General features: G+C 34.9%; 3 non-coding genes across 3 annotated transcripts; 2 read left to right on the plus strand and 1 right to left on the minus strand.

Moving 5' to 3' along the window:
* Positions 1–774: 774 nt before the first annotated feature.
* Positions 775–858, plus strand: TRNAY-GUA (transfer RNA tyrosine (anticodon GUA)). Its single transcript has one exon. It is a non-coding gene; the product is annotated as a tRNA-Tyr (tRNA).
* A 491-nt stretch (positions 859–1349) lies between these two features.
* Positions 1350–1423, plus strand: TRNAD-GUC (transfer RNA aspartic acid (anticodon GUC)). The gene has a single exon. It is a non-coding gene; the product is annotated as a tRNA-Asp (tRNA).
* Positions 1424–3786: 2363 nt separating this feature from the next.
* On the minus strand, positions 3787–3858 carry TRNAC-GCA (transfer RNA cysteine (anticodon GCA)). The gene has a single exon. It is a non-coding gene; the product is annotated as a tRNA-Cys (tRNA).
* Between the last annotated feature and the right edge of the window lie 6142 nt (positions 3859–10000).

A 10000-nucleotide genomic window follows, 5' to 3' on the forward strand; every position in this document is an offset into this window, starting at 1 on the left:
TATTTGATTTGATTAATAGATGTACCTTAGCAATTCGACATGGATCCAATATATTTTATCGAAACATGTGATGAAGAGATTTGCTTTGTCCACCGAACCCAATTTTTAGAAAAAAAAAAAAACACACATAATTTTCGATAACTTCTTGCTCCCTCTTCCCAAAATTCCAGATTTACTTTTTGTTAATTTCCTGGCTTAGTGTGAGATAGAAATACGCCTGTCTCGTCTTAATCTTAATAATGAGTGAATCAATGAATGAAAGTGGAAGAAATGAAGAATGAAAGTGGAAGAAATGAAGTTTAACTCCCCTTTTTATGTTTATGTCAGACCAATCACTTCCCGAAAGGATCTTATACTTTGTATTATTAATATAATCTAGTTTCTTTTTATAATATCGATTTATATAATATAATAATATAATAGATTGAATTTATCTAATTTATTTCTATATCTAATTTATTTCTATATAGAATAGAGTGGCGATTCAAATGAATGATTTATGAGTATAAATCATGAATCAAAAATGGAAAATCATAAAAGATGGAAAAAGCTTTCGGATCTAGTCATATCATTCCATTATATTGACAATTTCAAAAAACTGTTCATACTATGAGCATAGTATGATGTCGGTCAGGCAAATATGCCCCCATCGTCTAGCGGTTCAGGACATCTCTCTTTCAAGGAGGCAGCGGGGATTCGACTTCCCCTGGGGGTAGGGTACTACGAAAGGAAGTTGATCATGGATTATCAATAAACCTATAATTGATTCTTCCTGGGTCGATGCCCGAGCGGTTAATGGGGACGGACTGTAAATTCGTTGGCAATATGTCTACGCTGGTTCAAATCCAGCTCGGCCCAATAATTCGCTGATCCGCCATAACATAAAATGCCCATTTTTTTGTATTTTGTTTTCCAGAAAAGCCAAACAAAAAAATTAGGGAAGAATAAAAAAAGTCCAATTTTCTGATATATCCATCCCTACCGCTATTTGTTTTTTATTTGTTCTATTTATTTGTTCCCATAAATTCTGACCTTGATAATGATCTAGATTCATATCAGGATCATTAAGTATAAAGTTTAATGAAAAGAAAGAGTAAAGTAAAGAAAAAAGACTCTTTTTTTTTTTTCATTTTAAAATTGATTATCGATCGATTTGGCAATAACGAAAGGATTACTAGTAACTAGTAATCCGCGTTGCTCTCACTAAAGCGCATACCCGTATGGATATCAATATATCACTCGCGCCTTTGTTTGTTACAACACGGCGATTCGAATCTAAAATTTAAATAGAAAATGGCTTGAATGAAATCATAAGAATATCTATGCTGTACACTTTTCTTTATTGCCCTGGGATTGTAGTTCAATTGGTCAGAGCACCGCCCTGTCAAGGCGGAAGCTGCGGGTTCGAGCCCCGTCAGTCCCGACGGATACAATAAAAAAAAAATACATCAATTGATCCCTCCATTTTCTGTGAAAGGGAATACAAATGAAAGAATTTCATTCCCAAGGATAGCCTTTTTTATTTATTTTTTCCTTTCCATTTTTTGTTGGGGTTTATTTGTAAACTATTTGTAAACGGTGAAAGTGGAAAAGCAGTCAGATGATACATCATCAGATGATTGTACAAGGAAGGCGGTAGATTATCGAAAAGAAAGAGTGGAAAAGAATATATAGAAATAAAGGAAAGGAATTCTTTTGATTGGGCCAGGAATCCAATTTTGTATTCGGTGTGGATAAAAGAGCTTCCTATGTTATACTATTCAATTCTCGACGGTGAATCGATTTGATAGCTTAGATATTGTTATTCATGATATTGATCCGATTCGATGTCATTGAAATGTAAGTCATCGCATTGAATTTACAAGCGACAAATTTATCATCTCTATGGGATTAAATCCCGAGTTATTGCGAAGTAAAAAAAACAATGAAATTATGGAAGTAAATATTCTCGCATTTATTGCTACAGCGCTGTTCATTCTAGTTCCTACCGCCTTTTTACTTATAATATACGTAAAAACTGTCAGTCAAAGTGATTAATTTGAATGAAACTTGACTTTTTATCAAGGATTTAAGAAAAAAAGGATTCCAATTTCACGTCTTAAATAAATTAAATAAAATGAATGGACTAGAATCAGCAGTATCCTATCAAACTCGATAGTATGGTAGAAAAAAAATATGAATCTTTCTACCATACTATCCATATCTATTATTGTAATGTATAAAGATACAAGCTTAATATAGATGAATCTACAATATGTATCTTCATACATGTCGATATCAATTAAATATATGTAATGAAATATATGTAATGTACATAGTATCTCAATTTTATTTCTTCGCTTGATCTATTTTATTTGTGTTGATTTCAATCAATCTGAAATAATTGAAAGGCAAGTCTTACGATTTTCTAATTCTTTCATTTCATGGAACCGATTTTTAATTTAACTTCTTTTCTTTGATCCATGATATGAAATGAGTCAATAAAGCATGGCATAAATAAAATTCCTAAAATAATAAATAAAACAGGGGGTAAGTGTGCAATATGTGACTACACTAAGGCAAGATCTTATTAAATAAAAGAACTACTTTTTTTCTCTTTGAACAGTAACAGTAAAGAGGGAAGGAAATAAAAACAAACAAATACAGAAAAAAAAAAGGGGGGGGGGTTCCTTGTCCCTCATTGTCCATATATAACTCTGGTAAGAGCTGGTTCATCAAAATAGAAAATTTAGGAAGAATTCTTTTTTTTTTTTAATAAATTGCCTATCATCCGTATCCCTTTTACTTTCGAAATACGAACATGGGAATTATTGAAATGTTTGTTTGATTTTGATTGAAAGGGTATTATTCATAGAATACATTACTCCACTAGAATCCAAGAATTTCGAAATGAAGACTAATAAAATAGTTAAAAAGGCTTTGCAAAACGATCTAGAAAACAATTGATACGGTTTGATTCCTCAACCCAATTAGAAGTACCCCTAGAGTCCACTTCTTCCCCATACTACGAGTGAAAGGGAAAATGTAAAGACTACCATTAAAGCAGCCCAAGCAAGACTTACTATATCCATGTGTATTATGTCCCCTAATTTCTATGAATATGAAACAAATAGGAAGGAATTTTTCCATTATTGTTCACTAATAATAGTGGAATTACCGGTGCAGAGTCAAAAGGAAAAGGGAATTCTGACACACCACCGTTGATGAAACACTTCAATAAATCCGCTTATAACAAGTTCTTATATGATTTCTAGTAAAATCGAGAACCATTAAGCACAAGCAAAATACGCAGTAACACTTTTGGAAGTATCAAAAGAATGTTACTCACATGTAGCAATAATAAGACTTCTTCTTTCTTTTGGTGTCCCTTATTAAGTAAAAGCCAATTATCCATCCAATCTAATATTGATTGGATGCCTGAACACTCAGAGACTTTCATCAGTCTGTATACAAAGTATCTTCCAACCCTTCTACAACCATTCATTAGTTAATTAAACACTCCCGTTATCCAATCTAATTCAAGACTCCGATAGTAGCCCCTCTATTAGTAGGGGAGGGGCTACCATATCAAGATTTACTCATTCCCTTCCACTACTCTAGTTTTTCCTTGAATCCTAGACGTAAGGATTTACAACACTTTAGAAAACAAAACCTCCGGAAGTTTATAATCAAGTTTATAATCAAGAAAGTATCAAGAGTCCTTTTCTTACACTTGTTTTTGCCGGAGAAAATTGGTCGAGTTATATCAGCAAAACAGAATATAGGATTTCGCGTTTTTTGTTGATCAGGCGACACCCGGATTTGAACTGGGGAATAAGGGATTTGCAGTCCCCCGCCTTACCGCTCGGCCATGTCGCCAAAAGGCTACAAACAAAAAAATGAGAGTATCCCCTTTTTATTTTTAGATTGGATCCATACCTTCAATTGGTTATAGTATCTCAAGACACACAATATCTAAAAACAAAAACTTTCCCTTTCTTTTTTCTTTTCTATTGAAAAAGAAAATGTGGATTCTCAGTTACAAAAGTAAAAATGCAGGACAAAAAAATTGGAACCATTAACTATTAACTATTGACGGCAAATTTATGGACGATTCTTCTTCACTTGTCTTTCTCTAATGGTATAAGAAAATAAAAATGGATACATAACTAATTAGTATTGATTTTTTTTTTCAATTTTTCAATTCAATAAAAAAACTTTCTTAATTTCAATTATAAATTATATAATTATAAATTATATTATAATAATATAACAGCAATTATGAGTCTATGTAAACCCCCGAACATAAGTTGTTACACAGCTCTAGTTATCTAATGAGGTATTTTATCTATCTAGATATGATGTCCATAGGGAATCAGCAAGAAATTATCGTGTTTCAATTTTTCATTGAATAGATTAAAATTAAAGAAAAAATAGAATTTTTGATAGAGCACGCCATGTGTTGTCTCCACTAGAGAGCTATAATGGAATAAAAAGAAAAGAGGAAAGACATATATAAATAGAAATGCTATATCTGCATATGTTTAATAAATACAAGCCCTCTTTTCGTACGCACTTCAATCATATTCTAAATATTCTACTAAAAAATAAAAAACTAAAAAATGGGTAAAAACATCTCTCTTCTCTGCGAATCATTTTTTGAACAGAACAATGGAATCTATGAAAAAATTAAGTGCTAGAAAAATCAACTCTCTCCCGATATATATTTTATGATTATTTTGTCTTTATCTCAACGAACAGATCAAATCAGGAATTCATTTCATTTTTCTGGTATTCAATCGGATTGGAATATGGAATATCATAATAATGGTAGAAATTGAATTATTATTTTTTTTTTTGATATTCTATACAAAACTCCATAAGGCTAAATGGCATTTATCAATTCTTTTATGTAGCTGTTTGTTATAAATATAAATTAAAATTTGAGTATAATTTTTCTTCTTCCGTTCATACGCATTTCATACATTCCATATATATTATATGGTATATGGAGTTAGATAAAATTTCATGTGATTCAGTAAACAGAATAGAAATTCAATTCCATCATTATTAGATCGATTCATATGATTCGATGAAGAATGAGAAAAGAATGGGATTTTTTTGATAAATGGGAAATTCAAAATGCTCGGGAATGAAAATGGGGAAATGTATACAATACCTGGGTTGAATCAGATACAATTTGAAGGATTTTGTGGGTTCATGGATCGGGGCTTAACAGAAGAACTTGATAAGTTTCCAAAAATTGAAGATACAGATCAAGAAATTGAATTTCAATTATTTGTGGAAACATATCAATTGGTGGAACCGTTGATAAAAGAAAGGGATGCTGTATATGAATCACTCACATATTCTTCTAAATTATATGTATCCGCAGGATTAATTTTGAAAACCAGTAAGGATATGCAAGAACAAACAATTTTTATTGGAAACATTCCTTTAATGAACTCCCTCGGAACTTCTATAGTAAATGGAATATACAGAATTGTGATCAATCAAATATTGCAAAGCCCCGGTATCTATTATCGATCAGAATTGGATCCTAACGGAATTTCGGTCTATACTGGTACCATAATATCAGATTGGGGGGGGAGGTTCGAATTAGAGATTGATAGAAAAGCAAGGATATGGGCTCGTGTAAGTAGGAAACAGAAAATATCTATTCTAGTTCTATCATCAGCTATGGGTTCGAATCTAAGAGAAATTCTAGAGAATGTTTGCTACCCTGAAATTTTCTTGTCTTTCCTGACCGATAAGGAAAAAAAAAAAATTGGGTCAAAAGAAAATGCCATTTTGGAGTTTTATCAACAATTTTCTTGTGTAGGCGGGGATCCGGTATTTTCTGAATCCTTGTGTAAGGAATTACAAAAGAAATTCTTTCAGCAAAGATGTGAATTAGGAAGGATTGGTCGACGAAATATGAACCAGAGACTGAATCTTAATATACCTCAGAACAATACATTTTTGTTACCGCGAGATATATTGGCAGCTGCGGATCATTTGATTGGAATGAAATTTGGAATGGGTACACTTGACGATATGAATCATTTGAAAAATAAGCGTATTCGTTCTGTAGCGGATCTCTTACAAGATCAATTCGGATTGGCTCTGGTTCGTTTAGAAAATGTAGTTAGAGGAACTATATGCGGAGCAATTAGGCATAAATTGATACCGACTCCTCAGAATTTGGTAACTTCGACTCCATTAACAACCACTTATGAATCCTTTTTCGGATTACACCCATTGTCTCAAGTTTTGGATCGAACAAATCCATTGACACAAATAGTTCATGGGAGAAAATTGAGTTATTTGGGCCCCGGAGGATTGACCGGGCGAACTGCTAATTTTCGGATACGAGATATCCATCCTAGTTACTATGGACGCATTTGCCCAATTGACACGTCTGAAGGAATCAATGTTGGACTTATTGGATCCTTAGCAATTCATGCCAGGATTGGTCGTTGGGGGTCTCTAGAAAGTCCATTTTATAAAATATTTGAGAGATCAAAAAAAGCACAGATGCTTTATTTATCCCCAAGTCGAGATGAATATTATATGGTAGCGGCAGGAAATTCTTTGGCCTTGAATCAGGGTATTCAGGAAGAACAGGTTGTTCCGGCTCGATACCGCCAAGAATTCCTGACTATTGCATGGGAACAAGTTCATCTTCGAAGTATTTTTCCTTTTCAATATTTTTCTATGGGAGCTTCCCTCATTCCTTTTATCGAGCATAATGACGCGAATCGGGCTTTAATGAGTTCTAATATGCAACGCCAAGCAGTTCCGCTTTCGCGTTCCGAGAAGTGCATTGTTGGAACTGGGTTGGAACGCCAATTGGCTCTAGATTCAGGGGTTCCCGCTATAGCCGATCAAGAGGGAAAGATCATTTCTACCGATACTGACAAGATTATTTTATCGGGTAATGGGGATACTCTAAGCATTCCATTAGTTATGTATCAACGTTCCAACAAAAATACTTGTATGCATCAAACTCCCCGGGTTCAGCGGGGTAAATGCATTAAAAAGGGACAGATTTTAGCGGATGGTGCCGCTACGGTTGGTGGCGAACTCGCTTTGGGCAAAAACGTATTAGTAGCTTATATGCCATGGGAAGGTTACAATTTTGAGGATGCGGTACTCATTAGCGAGCGTCTAGTATATGAAGATATTTATACTTCTTTTCACATACGAAAATATGAAATTCAGACTCATGTGACAAGCCAAGGTCCTGAAAGAATCACTAACGAAATATCGCACCTAGAAGCCCATTTACTCCGCAATTTAGACAAAAATGGAATTGTGATGCTGGGATCTTGGGTGGAGACGGGCGATATTTTAGTAGGTAAATTAACGCCTCAGGTGGCGAAAGAATCATCATATGCTCCAGAAGATAGATTATTACGGGCCATACTTGGGATTCAGGTATCCACTTCAAAGGAAACTTGTCTAAAATTACCTATAGGTGGGAGGGGTCGAGTCATCGATGTGAGATGGATCCAGAAAAAAGGGGGTTCTAGTTATAATCCGGAAACGATTCGTGTATATATTTCACAGAAACGCGAAATGAAAGTAGGCGATAAAGTAGCCGGAAGACATGGAAATAAGGGTATCATTTCCAAAATTTTACCTAGACAGGATATGCCTTATTTGCAAGACGGAAGACCTGTTGATATGGTCTTCAACCCATTAGGAGTCCCTTCACGAATGAATGTGGGACAGATATTTGAATGCTCGCTTGGGTTAGCAGGGAGTCTACTAGATAGACATTATCGAATAGCACCGTTTGATGAGAGATATGAACAAGAGGCTTCGAGAAAACTAGTGTTTTCCGAATTATATGAAGCCGGTAAGCAAACAGCGAATCCATGGGTATTTGAACCCGAGTATCCAGGAAAAAGCAGACTATTTGATGGAAGAACGGGGGACCCTTTTGAACAACCTGTTATAATAGGAAAACCTTATATCTTGAAATTAATTCATCAAGTTGATGATAAAATACATGGGCGTTCCAGTGGACATTATACACTTGTTACACAACAACCACTTAGAGGAAGGTCCAAGCAAGGAGGACAACGGGTAGGAGAAATGGAGGTTTGGGCTCTAGAGGGATTTGGTGTTGCTCATATTTTACAAGAAATGCTTACTTATAAATCTGATCATATTAGAGCTCGCCAAGAAGTACTTGGTACTATGATCATTGGAGGAACAATACCTAAACCTGAAAATGCTCCAGAATCTTTTCGATTGCTCGTCCGAGAATTACGATCTTTGGCTCTGGAACTGAATCATTTCCTTGTATCTGAGAAGAACTTCCAGATTAATAGGAAGGAAGCTTAATCGGAATGAATCAGAATTTGTCTTCTATGATCGACCGATATAAACATCAACAACTCCGAATTGGCTCAGTTTCTCCCCAACAAATAAGTGCTTGGGCCAATAAAATCCTACCTAATGGAGAAACCGTTGGAGAGGTGACAAAACCCTATACTTTTCATTACAAAACCAATAAACCGGAAAAGGATGGATTATTTTGTGAAAGAATTTTTGGACCTATAAAAAGTGGAATTTGCGCTTGTGGAAATTATCGAGTAATTGGAAATGAAAAGCAGGGCCCTAAATTTTGTGAACAATGCGGAGTTGAATTTGTTGATTATCGGATACGAAGATATCAAATGGGATACATAAAACTGGCATGTCCAGTAACTCATGTATGGTATTTGAAACGTCGTCCTAGTTATATCGCCAATCTTTTAGATAAACCTCTTAAAGAATTAGAGGGTCTAGTATACTGCGATGTGTGATTTGATCGAAATTATGATTTTACCGATTAGCAATGAGAAACTGTCATCCCATTCAATCGAATTGGGATGCCCTGGATCTGACATGACATGTCTCTTGGGAGGAGTAACATGAAGCTCAGAATTATGGGTGTATTCAATACTCCCAAATAAAAAGGGAATTGGTCTATGGTCGAGTCAGTAAAAATAAATAAATAGGAATTTTGAGTTGTACCTCGTGAAAAAAAAAGACTTCTTTCTTTTGTGGAATTAACCATTCTCATTTCTTTTAGTTCTTTTAGAAAGAAATGAAATTATGTTCAAGTAAACAAATATGTCATGGTTGCAGGAGTCTATACATCGCATATAGGCTTAGGCTTTAAGTTAAGGGCATCGTGGTATAACCGTCGAGGTAAGGTAAGGCAGGACCTAAGAGATCGAATGGAAGGGTACATAGACAAGTAAATCCCTTATGACACTCCTTTAATTTAAGAGGATTCATCATTCGAGGGGAAGTAGACTACTCAAGAATTTCACATTTCATTTATGTCCTAATTTCGAATTGAATAAAGAATTAAGAAAATATAAATCAATAAAAGAAGAATGAATCAATGAAATGTTTCTTTGGAACTTGAGTAAAGAGTAGACCTTTTTTTGGGGGGGGTTCTAGAATTTGAAAGCGAGAACTCCTTTCTTTATCTTTATTTGGTGTAACTACTTGAGCCGGATGAGAGGAAACTCTCATGTCCGATTTTGAGGGGGGGGGGGAGAGATCCTGTAGGGCCCTATCCTAATTTTGCTTTTGCTAGGCCCATCGCTAAAAAACCTACTTTCTTACGATTACGAGGTTCATTCGAATATGAAATTCAATCCTGGAAATACAGTATCCCACTTTTTTTTACTACCCAAGGTTTCGATACATTTCATACATTTCGAAATCGAGAAATTTCTACTGGAGCAGGTGCTATTCGAGAACAATTAACCGATCTAGATTTGCGAATTCTTATCGATTATTCGTTGGTCGAATGGAAAGAATTAGGAGAAGAAGGCCTCGCGGGTAATGAATGGGAAGATCGAAAAATTGGAAGAAGAAAGGATTTTTTGGTTAGACGCATGGAATTGGCTAAGCATTTTATTCGAACAAATATAGAACCAGAATGGATGGTTTTATGTCTATTACCGGTTCTTCCTCCCGAGTTGAGACCGATCATTCAGATAGATGGGGG

The sequence above is a fragment of the Durio zibethinus genome, unplaced genomic scaffold (assembly GCF_047325235.1).
Source record: "Durio zibethinus cultivar Kanyao isolate XHJ-2024 unplaced genomic scaffold, ASM4732523v1 HiC_scaffold_197, whole genome shotgun sequence".
Lineage (NCBI taxonomy): Eukaryota > Viridiplantae > Streptophyta > Magnoliopsida > Malvales > Malvaceae > Durio > Durio zibethinus.